Source organism: Oncorhynchus nerka, linkage group LG25, assembly GCF_034236695.1.
Source record: "Oncorhynchus nerka isolate Pitt River linkage group LG25, Oner_Uvic_2.0, whole genome shotgun sequence".
Taxonomy (NCBI): domain Eukaryota; kingdom Metazoa; phylum Chordata; class Actinopteri; order Salmoniformes; family Salmonidae; genus Oncorhynchus; species Oncorhynchus nerka.
Genome location: NC_088420.1, coordinates 37,785,601 through 37,813,490, shown reverse-complemented (window position 1 = coordinate 37,813,490; position 27,890 = coordinate 37,785,601). Strand labels below are relative to the sequence as shown.

Below are 27,890 nucleotides of genomic sequence, written 5' to 3'. Positions count from 1 at the left end.
TGACAATTAAATCCATTTTAATCCCACTTTGTAACAACAGGTGGGGAAAGTCAAGGGATGTGAATACTTTCTGAAGGCACTGCAGGTTTAGGCTCTGTCTGTCTCACACACCTCTCCAGCAGTACAGATCAGTCAACTCTCCACTGACAGTTTTATTTTAAATGCAAAAAGCCATTTATTGATTGAAATGTTCTGCTACTTTAGTGTGGTGTTACACATGATGTAATATTTACATGTTACTTTATTAAACATCTTTACAATGCTGAGATGAGGTCTGACTTTTCTCCTGTAGTTGTTTGTCCTTTCATTTTCTCAGTAAAGATCAGTCCGTGATGGTTCCTGTGTGTTGATCAAAACTACAGAAAACCAGCAGAGGGAGTCACTGAACTATATAACACACCTGGGTCAAATACATGGCAGGCACTGGAATTGCGGCTGATTGCATACGTAGGGACCATGTCACTATCGTCAAACAACCATATAATCTGCAAAGAAACCAGTGGCATTCCCGGTCTTTATTGAAGTTATGCTACGACCTGGAATGCCACCATTGTCTATCATCTGGAAGAAACTCAACCCACTGACAGCACAGCATTACCTCTCCTCAACAAGCGTTAGCTTCATCCCTCAGAATCGCCTCAGTATTCTGTTCTCTGATTGGCTTAGAGCTAGATGTGCTCAGAGTTCCATTGGTTCTGACTGGCAAGTCTCAGTTGTTAGGCCTCCCAGTCGTCCTCGTCTTCAGCGGTTGGCTGATGGGGGGCAGGAAGAGGCGGGATTACATCGGACATCCTAGCGAATGCGCTGCCAGAACCAGCTTGGCCCTCCCCAGAGTCCCCGCCTCCAGGACCCTTACCAGAGATACCTAGGAAACACACACACCACGATCACCGAGACAGAAATACTTATACACCATTATCAGAGCCTTTATGACAATAACCCAGGGGAGATGAGCAAAGGAGGGAGGGACAGGCACCTTTCCTTCGCATGGCCAACTTATTGAAGAGATCTGACATGAAGTCTCCTCCACTGGCTGCTGCTACCACTGAGAGAGAGGGAGGGAGAACACAGTAAGAAAACAGTGAAGCAGAGATGATGGATTCCATTTCTATGTCCTTTTTAGTACAGTGGAGAGAGACCAGAGAAGTTACATACTACATAAATAGTATAGCTGGTGAACAACTGTAGTAGTTTTCATGACTTGCTCAAATGAACCCAACTGTTAAATGTTGGTGGCCCGGCAGCAACTGAACCAGCAATGATGACGGGACTTACTCTCACACATATTCTCGCTCCCTCACACACGCTCACAGCAAATGTCATAGAGACTAAAACAGCATGTAGTTAAATCAGTGCTTAATGAAGGTGATGTTTATACATCTAAAGGTCATGCAGCCCTGAGCTGTTCTCTATGACTAGTTAGGTAACCCTGTGGTGTGTTTTTACACACACTAACACTATGTCCCAAATATGCTCTGTAAGTTAAAGAACTGGAGGCGGGTAGCATTGCTCTGTTGGTGCTACATGTTCTCAAAGATTTCTCGCTTGTTATTCAAGTGGAGAACCAAGACACTCAACCAATGGCAATCTGTTTATTTCTCTCTCCCTCTATTCTTCTTCTTCTTCCTCTCTCTCTCCACCACCTCTCCCTCCCCCTCTTTTTCTCTTACCTTGTTCCTGTTCCTTCTGTTTCTTCTTTTCCATCTTGCGTTCTTTGATGTTGCGTAGTTTGGCCTTGCCGATGCCTCCAGCGTTGCGGATGGACTCTAGTAGACTGGCCCGGCTGTTTGATTCAACCACCTCGCTGGGAGCCCCCGCTACAGGAGCTGGACGTAAACCCACAGTTGGAGAGGAGTGTGTGTATGTGTGTGTGTGTGTGTGTGTATATATACTTACATACAGTGCATTGGGAAAGTATTCAGACCTCTTCCCTTTTTCCACATTTTGTTACGTTACAGACTTATTTTAAAATGTATTAAATTATTTTTTCCCCCCTCATCAATCTACACACAATACCCCATAATGAGAAAGCTAAAACAGGTTTTTAGAAATTTTAGCAAATTGATTAAAAACAGAAATAAGTATTCAGACCCGTTGCTTTGAGACTCGAAATTGAGATCAGGTGCATCCTGTTTCCATTGATCATCCTTGAGATGTTTCTACAACTTGATTGGAGTCCACCTGTGGTAAATTCAATTCATTGGACATGATTTGGAAAGGCACACACCTGTCTATACAAGGTCCCACAGTTAACAGTGCATGTCAGAGCAAAAACCATGCCATGAGGTCAAAAGAATTGTCCGTAGAGGTCCGAGACAGGATTGTGTCGAGGCACAGATCTGGGGAAGGGTAAAAAAAATATTTCTACAGCATTGAAGTCCCCAAGAACACACTTGCATCCATAATTCTTAAATGGAAGAAGTTTGGAACCACCAAGAGTCTTCCTATAGCTGGCCGCCCGGCCAAACTGAGCAATCGGAGAGAAGGGCCTTGGTCAGAGAGGTGACCAAGAACCCAAAGGTCACTCTGACAGAGCTCCAGAGCTCCTGTGGAGATGGGAAATCCTTCCACATGACAGCCCCCTTGGAGTTTGCAAAAAGGCCCCCAAAGGACTCTCAGACAATGAAAAACAAGATTATCTGGTCTGATGAAACCAAGTTAAACTCTTTGGCCTGAATGCCAAGCGTCATGTCTGGAGGAAACATGTCACCATCCCTACGGTGAAGCATGGTGGTGTCAGCATCATGCTGTGGGGATGTTTTTTAGTGGCAGGGACTGGGAGACAATTCAGGATCAAGGGAAAGATGAACGGAGCAAAGTAAAGACAGACCCTTGATGAAAACCTGCTCCAGAGTGCTCAGGACCCCAGATTTGGGCAAAGGTTCACCTTCCAACAGGACAACGATACTAAGTACACAGCCAAGACAACGCAGGAGTGGCTTGGGGACAAGTCTCTGAATGTCCTTGAGTGGCCCAGCCAGGGCCCAGACTTGAACACGATCGAACATCTCTGGAGAGACCTGAATATACCTGTGCAGCGACGCTCCCCTTTCAACCTGATAGAGCTTGAGAGGATCTGCAGAGAAGAATGGGAGAAACTCCCCAAATACAGGTGAGCCAAGCTTGTGGTGTCATACCCAAGAAGACTTGAGGCTGTAATCACTGCCAAAGGTGCTTCAACAAAGTACTGAGTAAAGGGTCTGAATACTTATGTAAATGTAATATTTCCGTTTTATTTTTAATACATTTGCAAAAATGTCTAAAAACCTGTTTTTACTTTGTAGGGTAGGGTATTGCGTGTAGATTGATGAAGAATATATATTTTTTATAAATTTTCAAATAAAGGCTGTAACAAAATGTGGAATGTGAAGGGGTCTGAATACTTTCCGAATGCACTGTATGTAGTGTGTGTGTGTGGTACCTGTGCTCCGAGTGAGGTTGGGTTCAGCAGGGCTGTCTGGAGGTGGAGGTGGGGGAGGAGGTGGAGGAGGGGGAGACCAGGGGAGGGGTGGGGGTGTGTGTGGGCTCTGGTGGGGGAGGAGGGGGAGGAGGCGGGACTGCAACTTGGAACTGAGAACCTGTAACACAAACAAACAACAAAACATCAACCAATAGAAACAGTTCCGTAAGTTGACATGACCGATTTCCAGGAAAACTTCTATTTAATCCACACAATAGAAACAGCGTGTCTACCAGACATGTCCTCCCCAGTGAAGGTCGGTAGTTCAGGGAAGGTGTGTGTTGGTCCAGAGGGTGCGATGCCTGGCCCCAGGTCTTGGCTGTAGGACAAGTCGTCAGCAATGCCTGGCAAGTCTGGTAGGTAGGAGGGGACGTCTATCTCTGGGACCTGACCTAGGTCTGGAACATAGAAGTAGCTCTCTGCTGTCTACAGGGGGACAGATGGAGAGGGAATGAGAGAAGAAGGGAGAGAGAAAGTGTCCTAATTCAAAAGGTATACTTTAACCTGTTTGCAAGGCCCTTTGAAATAATCTTTCAGGCCTCCAGTTCTTTAGTGAACACATGTAAGGGAGTGCGTGTGTACGGTGTGTGTGTACCTGTCTCTCCAGCTGTTCTCTCTTGGTTATGGATAGCGGAGCGTCAAATGGTTTCTCTTCCTTCTCTGTCTCCAGAGTGGTGTGTGTTTTAGTCACCGCCCCCGCCAGGGGGTCCAGGAACACATACTTCTTATACCTAAACACATAGACAAACAGTTAGAGGAGTGTGTGTTAAGGGTGTGTGTGTGTGTGTGTTAAGAGTGTGTGTGTGTACTAACAGGTTCTCTGTAGTATTAAACAGCAGCAGGGAGCTGACAGAGGAGATGTTTCGAGGCAGACCGCCCAGCCCCTCTTCGGTCTCATCCTCTGAACGCTTCTTACTGCTCACAAACACCGGGTAATAACACAACTTCTCCTAGAGGGGGATATAGAGACAGGGGGTGTAAAACAAGAGAAGACCGATATTAAATGAGTCTGGTAAGAACCTACTTTTCTTTAAAAAACACAAATGGCCACCAGACATAAACATGCATCAGCATTGCTTTCCAACCCTGTTTTGAACAAAGAAAGAGTTTTTTATTTTACCTTTATTTAACCAGGTAGGCTAGTTGAGAACAAGTTCTCATTTACAACTATGACCTGGCCAAGATAAAGCAAAGCAGTTTGACACAAACAACAGAGTTACACATGGAATAAACAAACATACATTCAATAACACAATAGAAAACAATCTAAATACAATAATATTAAATAAAAAACGAATAAAAAAAGAGTTACAGTAGTAGCTTTCGATAGAGACAGCCTTGCAGGCAAAAGAGAGAGATGCAGATTCAAAGACTGATTCCAATACCCTGTGGTTTGGTGTCTGCAGACAACCAGACTCCAAACCACATGAATAACTCCCACTCTTTCCCTTTTCGTCATCAGCCTCTGTATATTTCTCTCTCCTTATATCGCTCCCTCTCTCCGCAGCGCATGAGGCTTCATAAATAATACATCTCTGAGCCAGGGAAGCACACAGGAAATATTGTTTTCCACCCCCCCCCCCCCTCTCAAACAGCACAAAATACTACTGTTCCTGGAAGTTTTCGATTCCGGCAGCAAGGGAGATCTCATGGGTGTTCACTATCAATAAACACACAACTTCACTGCTGAGCTAAGGTGCAAACACACACAACTGTGGTGTAAAGTAACTAAGTAAAAATACCCTGACACCCAAAAGTACTCAATATATTTCAAATGCTCAGGCAGGAGAGTAATACGGTCCAATTCATATACCTGTCAATATAACATGTTGTCATCCCTACTGCCTCTGATCTGGTGGACACTCGCTAAACACAAATACTGCATTTGTAAATTATGTCTGAGTGTTTTAGTGGGACCCCTGGCTGTCTGTAAATACAAAAACATTGTGCCTTCTGGTTTGCCTAATATAAAAGGAATTTCATGTGTAGAATTTATTTTTACTTAAGTATGACAATTGAGTACTTTCCCCACCACTCTACTTAAGTATTTAAAACAAGATACTTTAAAACTTTTATTCAAGAAGTATTTTACTGGGTGACTTTCACTTTTACTTGAGCCATTTTCTACTAAAAGGTATCTTTACTTTTACTCAAGTATGACAAGTGAGTACTTTTTCCACCACTACACGCACACAGTAGTTTCCTGAGGGTAGTTTTAGTCAGGGCTTCTCATGTTATGTCCCCAGGTCAGAACAGGTCTGTCCTCAGGCAGGTCAAGTCAGGTCAGAGCCTAATCTAGCGGTAGGTGTCTCCCAGCCAGGTCAAAACCCATCACCTCAGTCCCCAGGTTTGTCTATGCAGCTGTTAAATACCTGTGGACTCAGCTGTACGGTTGAGTGGAGCAGAATGTACACTACTGTTCAAAAGCTTGGGGTCACTTGTTTGTTTTAAATGAAAGCACATTTTAAGTCCATTAAAATAACATGAAATTGATCAGAAATACAGTGTAGACATTGTTAATGTTGTAAATGAATATTGTAGCTGGAAACGGCTGATTTTGTATGGAATATCTACAGTGGCGTACAGAGGCCCATTATCAGCAACCATCACTCGTGTTCCAATGGCAAATTGTGTAGGCTAATCCAAGTTTATCATTTTAAAAGGCTACTTGATCATTAGAAAACCCTTTTGCAATTATGTTAGCACAGCTGAAAACTGTAGTGCTGTTTAAAGAAGCAATAAAACTGGCCTTCTTTAGACTAGTTGAGTATCAGCATTTGTGGGTTCGATTACAGGCTCAAAATGGCTAGAAACAAATAACTTTCTTCTGAAACTCATCAGTCTATTCTTGTTCTGAGAAATGAAGGCTATTCCATGCGAGAAATTGCCAAGAAATTGAAGATCTCGTACAACACTGTGTACTACTCCCTTCACAGAACAGCACAAACTGGCTATAACCAGTTTGTTATAACTCTGCCTAGATAATGGGCCTCTGTACACCTATGTAGATATTCCATAAAAAAATATCCAGCTATAACAGTTATTTACAACACAAACAATGTCTACACTGCATTTCTGATCAATTTAATGTTATTTTAATGGACAAAAAAATGCTTTTCTTTCAAAAACAAGGACATTTCTAAGTGACCCCAAACTTTTGAACAGTCGTGTATCTTGAGTTAAAGCCAAAAAGGCATGGTCATATTTCATTTATCTAAACAGCTAGGACTATACCCTATAAGAAATCCCGCTATGCCCTCAGACGAACCATCAAACAAGAAAAGCGTCAATACAGGATTAAGATTGACTCCTACAACACCGGCTCTGACGCTCGTCGGATTTGGCAGGGCATGAAAACTATTATGGACTACAAAGGGAAACCAAGATGCGAGCTGCCCAGTGATGTGAGTCTACCAGACATGCTAAATTTATTTTATGCTCACTTCGAGGCAAGCAACATTGAAGCATGCATGAGAGCACCAGCTGTTCTAGATGACTGTTTGATAATGCTCTCGGTAGCCGATGTGAGCAAGACCTTTAAACAGGTCAACATTCACAAAGCCGCGGGGCCAGACAGATTACCAGGACGTGTACTAAAAGCATGTGTGGACCAACTGGCAAGTGTCTTCACTGACATTTTCAACCTTTCCCTGACCGAGTCTGTAATACCTATATGTTTCAAGCAAGACCACCATAGTCCGTGTCCCCAAGGAAGCGAAGGTAACCTGCCTAAATTATTCCTGCCCCATAACACTCACATCGGTAGCCATGAAGTGCTTTGAAAGGCTGGTCAAGGCTCACATCAACAGCATCCTCCAGGATACCCAAGACCAGGTATTCCCAAACTGGGTGCAATGCCAAATGTGATTCACATTTTTTTTTAATGCCTGGCAGGTTTGGTAGGTAGGAGGGGACATCTATCTTCACACTTTCAAACAGTCCTGAGTAGCCGAGTTTCACTGCCAAAAATAAAATTAAACCATTTAGTGTTGAACAACACAATGTCAAATACAGGTAGTCTAGTCAAATAATTAACATCCAATCACATTAACCGTTACTCTGTCCTGGGAATTCCACTAACGATCCGTATGTAGCCAAACGTAGCTGCTGCTCATGTTGGTATCTGTACTGATGGCACAAAAGCCATGACAGGGATACATAGTGGAGTGGTAACGCACATGCAAGCAGTTGCTCCCAATGCCACTTGGGTACCCTGCAGCATCCAACGAGAGGCTCTTGCAGCTTGAAAGACATTTAGGACACTACAGTGAAAATGTTTAACTTTGTTAAAGCAAGGCCCCTGAACTCTAATATATTTTCTGCACTATGCAATGATACGGGCAGCGATCATGTAACGCTTTTACAACATACAGAAGTGCGCTGGTTATCAAGGGGAAAAGTATTGACACGTTTTTTAAATTTTATTGAGAGATGAGCTTAAAGTTCTTTACTGACCATAATTTTCACTCGTCTGACCCCATGCATGATGACAAGTTTCTCACACGACTGGCCATCTGGGTGATGTTTTTTCTCAACTGAATTATCTGAATCTAGGATTACAGGGACTCTCCTCAACTATATTCAATGTGCGGGACAGAATTGAGGCTATGATTAAGAAGTTGGAGCTCTTCTCTGTCTGCATTAACAAGGACAACACACAGGTCTTTCCATCATTGTATGATTTTTTGTGTGCAAATGAACTCAAGCTTACGGACAATGTCATATGTGATATAGCGAAGCACCTGAGTGAGTTGGGTGCGCAATTACGCAGGTACTTTCCCAAATGGATGACACAAACAACTGGATTCATTATCCCTTTCAGGCCCTGCCTCCAGTCCACTTACCGATATCTGAACAAGAGAGCCTCATCAAATTGCAACAAGCGGTTCTGTGAAAATGGATTTTAATCAGAAGCCACTGCCAGACTTCTGGATTGGGTTGTGCTCAGAGTATCCTGCCTTGGCAAATCGAGCTGTTAAGACACTGTTGTCCTTTGCAACCACGTACCTATGTGAGAGTGGATTCTCGGCCCTCACTAGCATGAAAACTAAATAGAGGCACAGACTGTGTGTGGAAAATGATTAAAGGCAGACTCTCTCCAATACAACCCAACATTGCAGAGTTCAAGCATACCCTTCTCATTAACCTGTGATGAGTTATTCACAATTTTCGATGAACAAAAGGTTTTATATGTAAGATGGTTAAAAAAAAAAGAGCAAAATGATTGATTATCATTATATTATTATTTGTGCCCTGGTCCTATAAGAGCTCTTTGTCACTTCCCACGACCCGTGTTGTGACAAAAACTCACTTATTCTTACGTTTAATAAATGTATCATATAGTGTATATAGGTCGAGAGTTATGGTCCTTGGTGTCCACATCACCAACAAACTATCATGGTCCAAAGACACCAAGGCAGTTGTGAAGAGGGCACGACGACAACTTTTCCCCCTCAGGAGACTGAAAAGATTTGGCGTGAGTCCCCAGATCCTCAAAAAGTCCTACAGCTGCACCATCGAGAGCATCCTTACCAGTTGCATCACCACCTGGTATGGCAACCAACTGCTCGGCATCTGACAGTAAGGTGATACAGAGGGTAGTGCATACGGCCCAGTACATTACTGGGGCCAAGATTCCTGCCTTCCAGGACCTATATACTAAGTGGTGTCAAAGGAAAGCCAATAAAATTATCAGAGACTCCAGCCACCCTAGTCATAGACTGTATTCTCTGCTACCGCACGGCAAGCGGTACCGGAGCACCAAGTCTAGGACCAAAAGGCTCCTTAACAGCTTCTACCCCTAGCCATAAGACTGCTGAACAATTAATCACATGGCCATCGGACTATTTACATTGACCCCCCCCCATTTGTTTTGTACACTGTTGCTACTCGCTGTTTATTACCTAAGCATAGTCACTTCACCCCTACCTACATGTACAAATTACCTCAACTAACCTGTACCCCCACACACTGACTCAGTATCGGTACCCCCTGTATATAGCCTCGTTATTGTTATTTTATTGTGTTACTTTTTATTATTTTCAGCTAGAGTTTATTTGGTCAATAGGGCTTGGTTAAGGGCTTGTAAGTAAGCATTTCACAGTACGGTCTACACTTGCTGTATTCGGGGTGCATGTGACAAACAAAGTTTGATTTGACCTCTTTGTACTGTAATGTTTTGCAGATGATCAAATAAAGTATTGTATTTGTGTGTTTGTATTACCTGCAGGTCCTTGTCGTCAAGGGGTCGTAGTTTGGCCTGTATGTGGTATCTGGGGCGTGTTTGGGAGGCGGGGTCTGTGGCTCCACTGAAGATGGAGGAGTAATCCTGGAGACGATCTGGAGCTGGATACTTAGCACTGGAGAACACCTACACATTGTCACACATCAAAATCTCGTAGTACTCGAAAGTATTGTAAGTAATCTGTTTTGCAGATATCTGCAACTCTGTGTGTGAAGCGTGTTACCTTGGTGGCCTTCTTGCTCCCTTTGATCTTGTCGACGCGGGCCTGGGCCAGCCTAATCCGATCTGTCACACTCTGCAGCTGACAGCGATTCCGCTCTACACTCTCAGACACCCTACACACACACACCAGGGGAAACTCAAAGTGTAAATGCGTGGGTGTGTGTGTATGTTCTGCTGATCAATTGTTTTTGTTTTTTGTGATCAAATGTTTATTCAGCAAACAAGAATAAATACAGTACCAGTCAAAAGTTTAGACACACCTATCTCATTAAAGGGTTTTTCTTTATTTTTACTATTTTCTACATTGTAGAATAATAGTGAAGACATCAAAACTATGACATAACACATATGGAATCATGTAGTAACCAAAGAAGTGCTAAACAAATCAAAATATATTTTAGATTGTAGATTCTTCAAAGTAGCCCCCCTTTGCCTTGATGACAGCTTTGCAAACTCTTGGCATTCTCTCAACCAACTTCACGAGGTTGTCACCTGGAATGAGTAGGTGTCCAAACTTTTGACTGGTACTGTACATACAAAATGAAGTGACACCCCCCTCCCCCATCACAATCCCACCCCAGTCGAGGACCTTAGGGACACAATTAAATAAAAATAGATGGTTCAAATTAACAAATAAAAAAAACTAATCAAAGCAACACATCAAAGTGTTTCAGTGGCATTAAGACATTGGTTCAAAGTGTCTTTTTTAGCTCTATGAATGCAAGCAGTAAAATGCTCCATATCAATTACATCCAAGAAAGTGAGGATCCATTGACGGATAGAAAGTGTGTGGAGGCTTCCATCGTACTGCAATATTTTTTTGCAGTTTGGCCAGCAAGAAGAATGTGCTTCTGACGAAGAGATAAATGAAGTACAGAGAAATCATATCAAAGTCAAACAAAAGGAGATACAGGAATATTTTCTGACAACAGAGTGGATAAGTTCGAAGCTACTTCATCCCAGAATACAGACACCAGAGAGCATTCCCAAACCATGTGTATAAAGGTACCAGGTTCATTAAGAGGGCACAATGTACAGGAAACATTGCTGATGAAGTGTGTGTGTGTGTGTGTGTGTGTGTGTGTGTGTGTGTGTGTGTGTGTGTGTGACTGTCAATCCAATCAAAATCAACTCAAATGTACTTGTCACATGTGCCGAATACAACAACAACCTTACCGTGAAATTCTTACTTTCAAGCCCTTAACCAGTTAAGAAAATATTAAGAAATAAACAAAAGTGAAAAAGGAACACAATAACAAGGCCATCTTCAGGGGGTACCGGAACAGAGTCATTGTGCAGGGGTACAGGTTAGTCAAGGTAATTGAGGTAACATGTACATGTAGGTAGGGGTAAAGTGACTATACATAGATAGCTGATAAACAGCAGGTAACAGCAGTGTGTAAAAAAAAAAAATGCAAATAGTCCAGGTATAATTGTTTTAATAATTGTTCAGCATTCTTATGGATTGGGGTTAGAATCTGTTATGGAGCCTTTTGGACCTAGATTAGACATTCTGGTACCGCTTGACATGCAGTAGCAGAGAGAACATTCTATGACTAGTGTGGCTAGAGTCTTTGACAATTTTTTGGGCCTTCCTTTGACACCGCCTGGTATAGGGGTCCTGGATGGCAGGAAGCTTGTATCGCCTTACGGTCGAATGCCGAGCAGTTGCCATACCAGGAGGTGATGCAACCGGTCAGGATGCTCTCGATGGTGCAGCTGTAGAAGCTTTTGAGGATCTGGCTACCCATGCCAAATCTTTTCAGTTTCCCAATTGGGAATAGGTGTTGTCGTCTCCTCTTCACGACTGTCTTGGTGTGTTTGGACCATTCTAGTTTGTTAGTGATATGGACACCAAGGAACTTGAAGGTCTCGACCCGCTCTACTATAACCCTGTCGATGTGAATGGGGGTGTGTTCTGCTCTTCTTTTCCCGTAGTACCCGATCAGCTTCTTTGTCTTGCGCACGTTGAGGGAAGAGGTTGTTGTCCTGGCACCATACCTGCCAGGTCTCTGACCTCCTCCCGATAGTCTGTCTCATCATTGTCCGTGATCAGCCCTACTACCGTTGTGTCATCAGCAATTTTAGTGTTGGAGTTGTGCTTGGCCACGCAGTGGTGAGTGAACAAGTACAGGAGGGGACTAAACACGCACCTCTGAGGGGCTTCCGTTTGAGGATCAGATGTGTTATTGCCTACCTTTGCCACTTGAGGGTCAGTAAGTCCAGGATCCAGTTGCAGAGGGAGGTGTTCAGTCCCAGGGTTCTTAGCTTAGTGATGAGCGTTGAGGGCACTATGGGGTTGAACGCTGAGCTGTAGTCAATGAACATCATTCTCACGTGTTCCTTTTGTCCAGATGGGAAAGGGCACTGTTGAGTGCAATTGAGATTGCGTCATCTGTGGATCTGTTGGGGCGGTATGCAAATTGGAGTGGGTCCAGCGTTTCTGGGATGATGGTATTGATGTGAGCTATGACCAGCCTTTCAAAGCAATTCATGGCTACAGATGTGAGTGCTACGGGGCGGTAGTCATTTAGGCAGGTTACCTTTGCGTAATTGGTCAGGGAGAAGTTGAAAATGTCAGTGAAGGCACTTGTCTGTTGTCACATAGAAACTTAAATTAGAAGGAAGGATGTTTTTGACACTTTATACATTTGTATGACAAACTATTTTTGAGAAAATCATGAGTGGCCATTCTGGCCCTTTTTAGATTGATACATGCCTTCTGTTAGACCCTATCATCTGTAAACTGTACATACTACAGACAACATATGTCATTATACTCCTTATAGTGAGTATCTTAATTCTGAAAAACACATTTTAACATGAATTTATTCTACATATAAAAATGACATTTTTGATGTTCATTTTGTTGTTCATTTTAAGACATATTGTTTTGAACAATATACTCTTCAAGTACATACTATTTCCAGAGTGGGCTCTCTGCTAATTCTGATGTTCTGATCAAATTTCATGAGCACCAATAACACATTGAATGGTAAATGGATTCAAAGTGAACTCCCCCTGCTGGTGATTTACTGAATGTGCAATCCTAAAGGAGGGCTGTGATTTGTTAATGACCTATAATGTACAGTGGTTGCTCAACGAAAAGTTTTGCGATTATGCTGCGGGATTTATTTGTGGTTTAGTACAGTACCCTGTGTCACTACTTCATTTCTTCAGACCAGTGCAAGGGGGAGTTAGAGCATGGATTTTGCTATTGGGTCCCAAGGCGCTACTGTGTCTCTAACTGACAATAAGTTGGCGGCATAAGCCAAAATAGAAACTGATAATTGTGCACGACTTCAGTATTACTTACTAAAACTGTTGTTACACTAAGGTTTTTATTCTAAGAGAGACTTCGACTACAATTAGGGTGTGGAAATGTTAGGACTATTTTGCTCTTACTGTGGTACTGTAGCCTACTCCCGCCCGGTCACATTGCACCAGAGTGGCGCAGCGGTCTAAGACACTGCATCGCAGTGAAAACTGCGTTGCTACAGATGCTGGTTCAATACCCGTGCCGGCCGCAACAGGGAGACCCATGAGGCGATGGTGGGCTTTTGGTTTCTCTCCCTCTAAAAACAGAAATAAATCATTCTAAATAACAAACTGGCCTTATTTACAAATTAGTAACAATGTCTCACCAATGTCTCACAAATGACTAACAACGTCTCAAGCAAACTTGAGGTCACGAGAAAGTCTGGACATGGCCTGCTCTCCCTTATGTAAGGAATTAGGCACTTTAACATGTTTACTACAGTATGTACTGTAGGCTGTTTACTTGTCAGACTTCACAGTAGCCTAAAACAAATGCAGGTGGCTTCTATCTTCAAAATGTTTTAAATGCTTTATTATACAAATGTTTAAAGTGCTTGTGGGCATCCTCATGCAACAGCTAAATGTCAGATAAAGCATACAGTGTAAAGTACTGTATTTCTTCATCAGTATCTTTATGCTTTCATTAATAAAATAATGATAAAAATACTCTTTCAAACACACAAGGTCACGTTGAAAAGCGCCAATTATGGCTATTAGCAGGATAATAAAATCTTGCCTTGGAGGGTAGGGGGAGAATTGTATCATAAAATTACTTTCTTAGTTAGATTGGCTGTATCACAACCGGCCGTGATTGGTTGCAATTTCAATTCAATCCACCAGAAAAGACAGAACAAATAATACAACAAATATTGTGGTCAAACTCAAATATACTAATTGATAAAAACTTTATCAATTGGATCTTTGAACATGTGGAAGGGGAAAAAAGTAATTATTATTATTAAACCCTGTTTTTCACAAGCGTAGCTTGAATTCTGCAAACGTTTCTAGGATGGGCTATTAGCAGGACAATATAAACTCAGCTAAAAAAGAAACATCCCCTTTTCAGGACCCTGTCTTTCAAAGATAATTCGTAAAAATCTGTCTTCACAGATCTTCATTGTATAGTGTTTAAATACCGTTTCCCATGCTTGCTCAATGAACCATAACAATTAATGAACATGCACCTAGGGAACGGTCATTAAGACACTAACAGCTTACAGACGGTAGGCAATTAAGGTCACAGTTAGGAAAACTTAGAGACACTAAAGAGGCCTTTCTACTGACTCTGAAAAACACAAAAAGAAAACTGCCCAGGATCCCTGCTCATCTGCGTGAACGTGCCTTAGGCATGCTGCAAGGAGGCATGAGGACTGCAGATGTGGCCAGGGCAGTACATCTGAACATCACACCTACAGGGCAGGTACAGGATGGCAACAACAACTGCCCGAGTTACACCAGGAACGCACAATCCCTCCATCAGTGCTCAGACTGTCCGCAATAGGCTGAGAGAGGCTGGACTGAGGGCTTGTAGGCCTGTTGCACGGCAACAACGTCGCCTATGGGCACAAACCCACCATCGCTGGACCAGACAGGACTGGCAAAAAGTGCTCTTCACTGACGAGTCGCAGTTTTGTCTCACCAGGGGTGATGGTCGGATTTGCGTTTATTGTCGAAGGAATGAGCGTTACACCGAGGCCTGTACTCTGGAGCGAGATCAATTTGGAGGTGGAGGGTCCGTCATGGTCTGGGGCGGTGTGTCATAGCATCATCGGACTGAGCTTGTTGTCATTGCAGGCAATCTCAACACTGTATGTTACAGGGAAAACATCCTCCTCCCTCATGTGGTACCCTTCCTGCAGACTCATCCTGACGTGACTCTCCAGCATGACAAAGCCACCAGCCATACTGCTCGTTCTGTGCGTGATTTCCTGCAAGACAGGAATGTCAGTGTTCTGCCATGCCCAGTGAAGAGTCCGGATCTCAATCCCATTGAGCATGTCTGGAACCTGTTGGATCGGAGGGTGAGGACTTGGGCCATTCCCCCCCAGAAATGTCCGGGAACTTGCAGGTGCCTTGGTGGAAGAGTGGGGTAACATCTCACAGCAAGAACTGGCAAATCTGGTGCAGTCCATGAGGAGGATATGCAATGCATTACTTAATGCAGCTGGTGGCCACACCGGATACAGACTGTTACTTGTACATTTTGACCCCCCCCCCCTTTGTTCAGGGACACATTATTCCATTTCTGTTAGCACAGTCATTTATAGCCTTGTTATGTTCAACAAACATTTACTGTGAAGTTTGCATAAAGCTTGACAGTGACTCTTTTTTTGCTGACTCATTCATTTCAGGCTTTGGCATCAAAATAAATATTCCATGATATTCTTAAGATATATGTGTTGACTGAATATAAGCAACATTCTTAGTCTTTAATAAAAAGAAATGGCTTTTAAATAAGTACCAACATTCTTAGACTTTAATAAAGAAATGTTTTGCTTATCCTGACCTGGTCATCATATACTGTATTATAATAGCCCATTACAGGTTATTAGCAGGACAATGTACGCTTACCAACACCTCTCTGTAATTTGATACTTTGTGCAAGGCAATTGATCAGCATTAAAAACTTTGTGGATTATTATTATTACTATTAATTAATTTAGAATTTTATAAAAGCACCTCAGATATTCTCACAGATCAGATTTGTCATAATGAAAAATGCCCCTTAGATATTAATTTAGAATCCTCTAAATGTAATTATTGGCGGAGTCACGTCATTGAAAAAAAACATTTTTCAATATACTGTAGGCCTACCGTAGGCGACATGACTCTCACTAGTGTTGAGTAATGTGCTGTTAAAAGTGGTGTAGATCTTATTTATTTAAAAAGTATATTGAAGTTAGAATGCTATGCTCTTACTACTGTAGACTACTCCCGACTGTCACGTTGGACAGCGCCATATTTTCCTTTCAATCCTAACGGAAACCCTGAGGGGTTTGTTTTTTGTTTTACTTGGAAATAGAAACACCATAATATTAATCAAATTAATTAAGCTACATTTCTTAAAATCAATCCCATATATGACGTTCTTACAAAAAAGCTTTAGAATTCTCTAGTACAGCCACTATTGAAGGCTATCAAATGCTTCTCAAAGATGCCCTCTGGTGGTCAAACTAGCACTAACTAGCATTAATGGTAACACTGGCTGACAATTAAATAACGTAACATTGAACTCTGTGGCAGCCCGCAAGATGTGCTGCAGTATGACGCAACTTTTAAAGGAGGAACCACAGTTCATGTATAAGATGGGTCATTTCATTATAAGTACCAGAGAGCCCACTATGGAAATTTGATGTGTTTGAAGAGTATATTGTTCCAAGCAATATGTCTAAAAATAAGCAAAATCAAAAAGGGTTGAGATATTCCTATTAATATTTTTTATGTTGAATAACTCAATGTAAGAAAACATATTTCAGAATCTAGACATAGTTCATATTTGAAAGCGCATTATATATGACACCAATATATTGTCTTTATCGTGTACAGTTCACAGCCTAAAACGGCCACTTTCATCATGATTTTCTTAAAAATGATTTGTGATACAAATGTAAAAAATCATGTTGAACATCCTTCCTGCCAATGAAGTCTCTGTGTGAGAATTCCCAGAACAATCTGAGATAACAAAATATTTTCCACTCCCGCTGGCATGGAATAAATCAGGAGGATCTTTGCTACCAAACAACACATATAGCACATGCTCTTATTGGACAACTTATACTCCTCGATCTCAGTGTGTGCGTACCTGGTAAAGATGTCAGTAGAGATGGTCTCTAGGTAGAGCAGGGCATCTGCTATCTGGTGAACAGCCTCCTCCCTCCTCAGGTCTGACTGGATCAGAGGCACAGAGTACACCTGACCCTCGAGACACTGCTTCACACTCATCCTACAAACACACACAAAACAATGAGTGAGTGATGAATGAATGAGAGAGAGAGAAAATCCTCTGCATTATCATTGACAGCAAACTCCTACATTTCCTCAAATGTCAAATTGGCTTCTTACCAAATTACTGTATGACAGACCACGTATTCACCCTGCACACCCTTATTGACAAACAAACAAAACAAAAGCCTTTTCATGCTTTGTTGATTTCAAAACAGCTTGACTCAATTTAGCATGAGGGTCTGCATTATAAATTGATGGAAAGCGGTGTTGGGGGGGAAATATCCAACATTATCAAATCCATGAACACAACAAATGTGAGGTTAAAATTGGCAAAAAAAACACAAACATTTCTTTCCTCAGGGCCGGGGGGTGAGACAGGGATGCAGCTTGAGCCCCACCCTCTTCAACATTTATTGTGAACAAAAATATAAAACGCAACAGACTTTCAAAGACTTTACTGAGTTACAGTTCTTATAAGGAAATCAGTCAATTGAAATAAACAAATTAGGTCCTAATCTATATATTTCAAATGACTGGGAATACAGCTATACATATGTTGGTCACAGATACCTTTAAAAAAAATTGAGGCGTGGATCAGAAAACCAGTCAGTAGGGCCTCCCGGGTGGCGCAGTGGTCTAGGGCACTAGCTGCAACTCCCGTACGGACTCGGGAGAGATACCACAAAATTGGGGAGGACGCATGCTTTCGACCTTCGTCTCTCCCGAGCCCGTACAGGAGTTGTAGCGATGAGACAAGATAGTAACTACCAACAATTGGATACCACAAAATTGTGGAGAAAAGGGGGTAAAATTCAACAACAAAAAGTCAGTATCTGGTGTGGCAATAATTTGCCTCATGCAGCGCGAAACATCTCCTTTGCATAGAGTTGATCAGGCTGTTGATTGTGGCCTGTGGAATGTTGTCCCACTCCTCTTCCAATTGCTGTGCGAAGATGCTGGAACAGGTGGCTTATGGTAGAGAAATTAACATTAAATTCTCTGGCAACAGCTCTGGTGGACATTCCTGCATGCAACTTGCACGCTCCCTCAAAACTTGAGGTGGCATTGTGTTGTTTGAAAAAACTGCAGATTTTAGAGTGGCTTTTTATTGTGTAATGACCATGCTGTTTAAATCAGCTTCTTGATATGCCACACATCAGGTGGATGGATTATCTTCCCAAAGGAGAATTTCTCCCTAACAGGGATGTAAACAATTTTGTGGACACAATTTTAGAGAAATAAGCTTTTTGTGCATATGGAACATTTCTGGGATCTTTTATTTCAGCTCATGAAACATGGGAACAACACTTTTCATTGCGTTTATATTTTTGTTCAGCGTATATCAACGAATTGGCGAGGGCACTAGAACAGTGCAGCACCTGGCCTCACCCTACTAGACTCCGTAGTCAAATGTTTACTATTTGCAGATGATCTGGTGCTTCTGTCCCCAAACTATAAGGGCCTATCGCAGCACCTAGATCTTCTGAATAGATTCTCTCAGACTTGGGCTCTGACAGTCAATAACGGTGTTCCAAAAAAGGTCCAGTTGCCAGGACCAGCATCACATTTAACTTCCACAAAGATGTGAACAATCTGAGAGACAAGGCAAGAAGGGCCTTCAACACTATCAAAATAAAGATCAAATTTGACACACCTGTGTGGCTCAGTTGGTAGAGCCTGGCACTTGTAATGCCAGAGTTGTGGGTTCGATTCCCACGTGGGAACAGTAACAAAAATATATGCACTCACTACTGTAAATCAATCTAAATAAGAGTGTCTGCTAAATGACAAAAATGTAAAACATACCAATTAGGATCTGAGTGGAATCAGTTATATAACACATTGCCCAATATGGTTGTGAGGTCTGGGGTCCACTAACCAAGAATTCATAAAAAAAAATGGGACAAACACCAAATTGAGCTAATTATCAAAATCCAGAAAAGAGCATTAAATTCTACAACTACCTAAAAAGTAGCGATTCTCAAACCTCCTATAACAAAGCCCTCACCTACAGAGAGATGAACCTGGAATAGAGTCCCCTCATCCTGCAGGTACGGGAGCTCTGTTCACAAACTCAACAGAGCTCCAGGACAACAACGCAAATCAAGAGAAAACAAAAAGATAATTACTTAACACATTGGAAAGAATCAACTACAAAACAGAGCAAACTACAATGTTATTTTGCCCTAAACAGAGAGTACACAGTAGCAGAATACCTGACTACTGTGACTGACCATCGGCTGACCTGGCTCTCAATGGAAGACAGTCTGTGCCCACTGCCCAAAAAATGAGGTGGGAACCGAGCTGCACCTTCTGCCAATTGTGTGACCATAGTAGAGATACATAATTTCCTCAGATTACACAGACCCACAAAGAATTTTAAAACAAATCCAATCTTGATAAACTCCCATATCTATTAGGTGAAGTGACACCACAGTAGCAAGATATGATCTGTTGTCACAAGAAAAGGGCAACTAGTGGAGAACAAACATTGTAAATATAATATATATTTATCTGTGATCTTTGTTTTCCCTTTCATACTTCAACTAATTGCGGACTGTTACAACAGTTGAAATGTCTATATTCTTTAAAAACTTTTGTGAGTGTAATGTGTACTTTTAATTTCTGATTGTTTATTTCCCTTTTGTTAATTGCCTATTCCATTTGCTTTGGCAATGTAAACACATGTTCCCCATGCCAATAATGTTTTTTGCATTAAATTGAATAGAGAGAGATCATCCTGATCCAAGATGGCGTAGCAGTCAGACATCTTGTCCTCGTCTTGTAATCTCCCTAATGTCAATATGCCTCGTCCATTGTTCTTTTGGTTAGTAATTATTGCCTTATTTCACTAGAGCCCCAAGCACTCCTTAGATAACCCTTTAGTTCCACCTCCCACACATGCGGTGACCTCACCTGGTTTAAATGACGTTTCTAGAGACGATAGCTCTCTCATCGTCACTCAATGCATATGTTTACCTCAACTGTGTTCACATCCTACCATACCTTCGTCTGTACATTATACATCGAATCTACTCTACCGTGCCCAGAAAGCTGCTCCCTTCACTCTCGGTTCCGAACGTACTAGACGACCAGTTCTTATAGCCTTTAGCAGTAACCAATTCCTACTCTGTTCCTCTGGTGATGTAGAGGTTAATCCAGTCCCTGCAGTGCCTAGCTCAACTCCCACTCCCCAGGCGCTCTCATTTGTTGACTTCTGTAACCGTAAAAGCCATGGTTTCATGCATGTTATCATTAAAAGCCTCCTCCCTAAGTTTGTTTTATTCACTGGCTTAGCACACTCTGCCTACCCGGATGTCCTACTCGTGTCTGAATCCTGGTTTAGGAAGACCACAAAAACCCTGAAATTTCCATCCCTAACTATAACATTTTCAGAGAAGATAGAACTGCCAAAGGGGGCGGAGTTGCAATCTACTGCAGAGATAGCCTGCAGGGTTCTGTCTTACTATCCAGGTCTGTGCCCAAACAATTTGAGCTTCTACTTCTAAAAATCCACCTTTCCAGAAACAAGTTTCTCAACGTTGCCGCTTGCTAGACCACCTTCTGCCCCCAGCTGTGCCCTGGACACCATATGTGAATTGATTGCCCCCCATCTATCTTCAGAGCTTGTGCTGTTAGGTGACCTAAACTGGGACATGCTTAACACCCCAGCCATCCTACAATCTAAGCTTGATGCCCTCAATCGCACACAAATTATCAATGAACCTACCAGGTACAACCCCAAATCCGTAAACACGGGCACCCTCATAGATATCACCCTAACCAACCTGCCCTCTAAATACACCTCTGCTGTCTTCAACCAGGATCTCAGCGAACACTGCCTCATTGCCTGTGTCCGTAATGGGTCTGCAGTCAAACGACCACCCCTCATCACTGTCAAATGCTCCCTAAATCACTTCAGCGAGCAGGCCTTTCTAATCAACCTGGCCCGGGTATCCTGGAAGGATATTGACCTAATTCCGTCAGTAGAAGATACCTGGTCATTCTTTAAAGGTGCTTTCCTCACCATCTGAAATAAGCATGCCACATTCAAAAAATGTTGAACCAGGAACAGACTGCCCTTTACCAGCACAAAAACATCCTGTGGCGTACTGCATTAGCATTGAATAGCCCCTGCGATATGCAACTTTTCAGGGAAGTTAGGAACCAATATACACAGGCAGTTAGGAAAGCTAAGGCTAGCTTTTTCAAACAGAAATTTGCATCCTGTAGCACAAACTCAAAAAACCACTGGGACACTGTAAAGTCCATGGAGAATAAGAGCACCTCCTCCACCTCCTCCCTACCCTGCCTTTCTAAGGTCTTCGAAAGCCAAGTTAACAAACAGATCACCGACCATTTCGAATCCCACCGTACCTTCTCTGCTGTGCAATCTGGTTTCAGAGCTGGTCATGGGTGCACCTCAGCCACGCTCAAGGCCCTAAACGATATCATAACCGCCATTGATAAGAGACATTACTGTGCAGCTGTATTCATCGACCTGGCCAAGGCTTTCAATTCTGTCAATCACCACATTCTTATCGGCAGACTCAACAGCCTTGGTTTCTCAAATGACAGCCTCACCCGATTCACTAACTACACCAACTACTCCAGCATCACTACTCTGGACGGTTCTGACTTAGAATATGCGGACAACTACCTAGTAGAGGTCGACCGATTATGATTTTTCAACGCCGATACCGATTATTGGAGGACCAAAAAGGCCGATACCGATTAATTGGCCGATTTTTTAAAACATTTATTTGTAATAATGACAATTACAACAATACTGAATGAACACTTATTTTAACTTAATATAATACATCAATAAAATCAATTTAATGAAACATGTTCAATTTGGTTTAAATAATGCAAAAACAAAGTGTTGGAGAAGAAACTAAAAGTGCAATATGTGCTATGTAAGAAAGCTAACGTTTCAGTTCCTTGCTCAGAACATGAGAACATATGAAAGCTGGTGGTTCCTTTTAACATGAGTCTTCAATATTCCCAGGTAGGAAGTTTTAGGTTGTAGTTATTATAGGAATTATAGGACTATTTCCCTCTATACCATGGCAAAACGCATGAAAGTGCTGTTTGAATGAATGTTTACACGCCTGCTTCTGCCTACCACTGCTCAGTCAGATACTTGTATGCTCAGTCAGATTATATGCAACGCAGGACACGCTAGATAATATCTAGTAATATCATCAACCATGTGTAGTTAACTAGTGATTATGATTGATTGTTTTTTATAAGATAAGTTTAATGCTAGCTAGCAACGTACCTTGGCTTAGTGCATTCGCACAACAGACAGTCTCCTTGTGGAGTGCCAGGATGTCATAAGGTGAACGCACCAATTTGTAAGTCGCTCTGGATAAGAGCGTCTGCTAAATGACTTAAATGTATGTTAAATGAGAGAGGCAGGTCGTTATTGCGTTGGACTAATTAACTGTAGAGTTGCAAGATTGTATCCCCCGGGTTGACAAGGAGAAAATCTGTCATTCTGCCCGAACAAAGCAGTTAACCCACCGTTACTAGGCCGTCATTGAAAATAAGAATGTGTTCTTAACTGACTTGCCTAGTTAAATAAAGGTATAAAATAATAATAATAATAAAATACATTTTTAAAAATCGGCAAATCGGCGCCCAAAAATACAGATTTCCGATAGTTATGAAAACTTGAAATCGGCCCTAATTAATCGGCCATTCCGATTAATCGGTCAACCTCTAATACCTAGGTGTCTGGTTAGACTGTAAACTCTCCTTCCAGACTCACATTAAGCATCTCCAATCCAAAGTCAAATCTAGAATTGGCTTCCTATTTCGCAACAAAGCATCATTGCTGCCAAACATACCCTCGTAAAACTTACTATCCTACCGATCCTCGACTTTGGCAATGTCATTTTCAAAATAGCCTCCAACACTCTACTCAACAAATTGGATGCAGTCTATCACAGTGCCATCCGTTTTGTCACCAAAGCCCCATATACTACCCACCACTGCGACCTGTATGCTCTCGTTGGCTGGCCCTCGCATCATATTCGTTGCCAAACCCACTGGCTCCAGGTCATCTATAAGTCTTTGCTAGGTAAAGCCCCGCCTTATCTCAGCTCACTGGTCACCATAGCAGCACCCACCCGTAGCACGCGCTCCAGCAGGTATTTCTCACTGGTCACCCCCAAAGCCAATTCCTCCTTCAGCTGCCTTTCCTTCCAGTTCTCTGCTGCCAATGACTGGAACGAACTGCATGAATCACTGAAGCTGGAGACTCATATCTCCCTCACTAGGTTTAAGCACCAGCTGTCAGAGCAGCTCACAGATCACTGCACATAGCTCATCTGTAAATAGCCCATCCAACTATCAAATCAAATCAAATTTTATTTGTCACATACACATGGTTAGCAGATGTTAATGCGAGTGTAGCGAAATGCTTGTGCTTCTAGTTCCGACAATGCAGTGATAACCAACAAGTAATCTAACTAACAATTCCAAAACTACTGTCTTATACACAGTGTAAGGGGATAAGGAATATGTACATAAGGATATATGAATGAGTGATGGTACAGAGCAGCATACAGTAGATGGTATCGAGTACAGTATATACATATGAGATGAGTATGTAGACAAAGTAAACAAAGTGGCATAGTTAAAGTGGCTAGTGACATAAGAATGCAGTCGATGATCTAGAGTACAGTATATACATATGCATATGAGATGAATAGTGTAGGGTAAGTAACATTATATAAGGTAGCATTGTTTAAAGTGGCTAGTGATATATTTACATCATTTCCCATCAATTCCCATTATTAAAGTGGCTGGAGTTGGGTCAGTGTCAATGACCGTGTGTTGGCAGCAGCCACTCAATGTTAGTGATTGCTGTTTAACAGTCTGATGGCCTTGAGATAGAAGCTGTTTTTCAGTCTCTCGGTCCCAGCTTTGATGCACCTGTACTGACCTCGCCTTCTGGATGATAGCGGGGTGAACAGGCAGTGGTTCGGTGGTTGATGTCCTTGATGATCTTTATGGCCTTCCTGTAACATCGGGTGGTGTAGGTGTCCTGGAGGGCAGGTAGTTTGCCCCCGGTGATGCGTTGTGCAGACCTCACTACCCTCTGGAGAGCCTTACGGTTGAGGGCGGAGCAGTTGCCGTACCAGGCGGTGATACAGCCCGCCAGGATGCTCTCGATTGTGCATCTGTAGAAGTTTGTGAGTGCTTTTGGTGACAAGCCAAATTTCTTCAGCCTCCTGAGGTTGAAGAGGCGCTGCTGCGCCTTCTTCACGACGCTGTCAGTGTGAGTGGACCAATTCAGTTTGTCTGTGATGTGTATGCCGAGGAACTTAAAACTTGCTACCCTCTCCACTACTGATCCATCGATGTGGATAGGGGGTGTTCCCTCTGCTGTTTCCTGAAGTCCACAATCATCTCCTTAGTTTTGTTGACGTTGAGTGTGAGGTTATTTTCCTGACACCACACTCCAGGGCCCTCACCTCCTCCCTGTAGGCCGTCTCGTCGTTGTTGGTAATCAAGCCTACCACTGTTGTGTCGTCCGCAAACTTGATGATTGAGTTGGAGGCGTGCATGGCCACGCAGTCGTGGGTGAACAGGGAGTACAGGAGAGGGCTCAGAACGCACACTTGTGGGGCCCCCGTGTTGAGGATCAGCGGGGAGGAGATGTTGTTGCCTACCCTCACCACCTGTGGGCGGCCCGTCAGGAAGTCCAGTACCCAGTTGCACAGGGCGGGGTCGAGACCCAGGGTCTCGAGCTTGATGACGAGCTTGGAGGGTACTATGGTATTGAATGCCGAGCTGTAGTCGATGAACAGCATTCTCACATAGGTATTCCTCTTGTCCAGGTGGGTTAGGGCAGTGTGCAGTGTGGTTGAGATTGCATCGTCTGTGGACCTATTTGGGCGGTAAACTACCTCCTTCCCATACTGTTATTTATTTTGCTCCTTTACACCCCAGTATCTCTACTTGCACACTCATCTTCTGCACATCGATCACTCCAGTGTTTAATTGCTATATTTGTAATTATTTCTCCACCATGGCCTATTTATTGTCTTACCTCCCTTATCCTACCTCATTTGCACACATTGTATATTGACTTTTTCTATTGAATTATTGACTGTGTTTGTTTACTCCATGTGTAACTCTGTTGTTGTTTGTGTCGCACTGCTTTATCTTGGCCAGGTCGCAGTTGTAAATGAGAACTTGTTCTCAACTAGCCTACCTTGTTAAAAAAGAGAGTATATAGCCATAATATAACATTTGAAATGTGTCTATTCTTTTGAAACTTGTGAGTGTAATGTTTACTGTTAATTTATGATTGGTTATTTCACTTTTGTTTATTATCCATTTCACTTGCTTTGGCAACGTAAATATATGACTCCCATACCAATAAAGCTCTTTGAATTAAAATGTGAGAGACAGATGGCGCAGGGACAAAGGGATATTGCTAATGGAACTCTCTCTCTCTGACAGCAGAATGCAGAAACAAACCGCTTTACCCGTTCTGTCTTTTCACCATCTGTCAGCAAAGATGGGTAGCTAACGTCATAGCTGCTTCTGAGCTTTCTTCTTTGTGGAGTTTAACGACGGTTGGCATCCAATATGTTGCATTACCGCCTCCAGATGAACTATAGTATTAATCCATTACACTTTGTGATACAAAATGGGAAAAGGGGGAAAAGGGAGAAAATGTTACAAAAAAATACTAATATAATGTTTTATTACCATACCAACTAACCCTACACTCATTAATACCCACCACCTTATTCTACTACCTGAACCCTATCTGATCCTATCCCAGGCCAAAGACAGAGGACGGGACACTACCACTCAACACACCCTGTAACTCTTCTGAAGTCAAATCTTGTACCCCCGAGTACTTCTCTGCAGCTGCCACCACAACATCTATTTTCTGTTGATAATCATTGCTATGAACGCTAAGAAGCCAACCTTACTGAAACATATATCACTCATTGGCCTATCCCTCTATTCTGGACCAGATGTACTATTCACAGGGATCCTATCAGAATTCCACTCACACTTGATCCACTCTCCTCTACCTTCTTCACTGCCTCAAAATAGGACATCTTCTGCACTACTCTGACCCTGGCCACCTCAACCTGCCTCTTTCACACAGGACACCGTTGATCCCCTGCAACATGGGCACCCCTACACAACTTTCCCCGTCCCATGTCCTCCTGCACACTTCCCACATCTTGGAATCTCCCTCCTACACACTTCCGCAACATGCCCATTAACGCAACACCTGTAACTCTGCAGTGTATTCGGCATAAAAGCTTTAACAGTATAACTCATATATCCTAACATTACTGGTCAGGTAAAGACTCCGAATCAAATCTCAAAAGAGCAGACTGTCACCTCTGTTTCATCAAGCTCCCCATCGCACAAACACCAGGAATCTTCAACTTAAATTGTTCCACCTTTACACACAGCCGCGGGAAATAGTTTGGGGGTGGGGGTGCTGCGATTATTTTGCAGGCGGGGAGGAGGGGGGATGCAGAAAAGATGTATAGCCTGCGCTGAAGACATCTATATCAGTCCGCTAATAGAGGACAAAGGGACTGGTTCCAACCTCGTAAAAAATCTCACTCCCACTGGACCAAATGTATCTTTACCATAACCATGTCCATCAATGCAGGGCTCGGGCTTCGAGCTCCTCACAACACCTTCTACCCCTTCCATTTCACCTCCAAAACTCAAACTGGCGTCCGACTCACTCGGAACTTGACACCAATCATCCTCGACATACAGAGGGTTATTGTTATTGATACCTTCAACAGATTCAAACATATCCTCTGCATCCCTCAGTCTTTTCAAAATCCTCTCTCTTTGCCTCCAATCCTCCTTCCTTAATCAATTACCCGACTCCTGAAAATATATAACTTTTCCAAACCGAAATATCCTTTCAGCCTCCTCGAGAGTCATACTAAACCTGCGTTACAACTCAACCAGTTAGTCTGACATTTCCGAGGTTTCTAGTTCCGACCTGTCCATGAACGCGGCATCTGTGTCGGTCTCGGCTGACTGTCATGTGACGGGGTTTACCACTTCCCACCCTCAGATCCAGGAAGGCATGTTCTGTCAGCTGTCCTTCACAGATAATCAATAACTAACTCGGGAGTGAAGCAACAGCCTTGACAGCTCATCTTTATGTTGATGTCTCATATTATATGACAACGTTAGCATTCTTAGCAAGCTAGCTAGGTCACGTTAGCATTGTCCAGTTAACTAATTAGTAATGTGCAGCGAGACCATGTAAATCCTGTCTACGTGAATTTCTCCACTACGAAAATACTTAACACCAGAGAGCTTTTCATATCATGCCCGCTCTCGGCAGAGACGCTACCCGACTACATCCCCAGGGCCGTGGACCCATATCTCCGCACTGACACTCACAAATTATTAAAATAATCACTAAGCTTTCTTATGATCGATAATATAATTAAGTTAATGTATGTTTCATTGGTCTTACCTGACCACTGACAGCATATAGTGTGTACACGGCCGCTGAGAGTTCTTTCTTCGATGAGGCTTAACGTCGGTTGGCATCCAATATGTTACATTACCGCCACCTACTAGACTGGAGTACAACTCGCGTATTCTTTGCTTGAAAAAAATAAATATATAAACAAATAACCTACCATTTAATACTACACTCGCAAAAATTCAAAA

The 27,890-nt window shown here is 42.6% G+C and overlaps 1 pseudogene; it reads right to left on the bottom strand.

The window, feature by feature from the left end:
- LOC115109472 (WASH complex subunit 1-like) lies at positions 1–27,773 on the bottom strand (annotated as a pseudogene).
- Between the last annotated feature and the right edge of the window lie 117 nt (positions 27,774–27,890).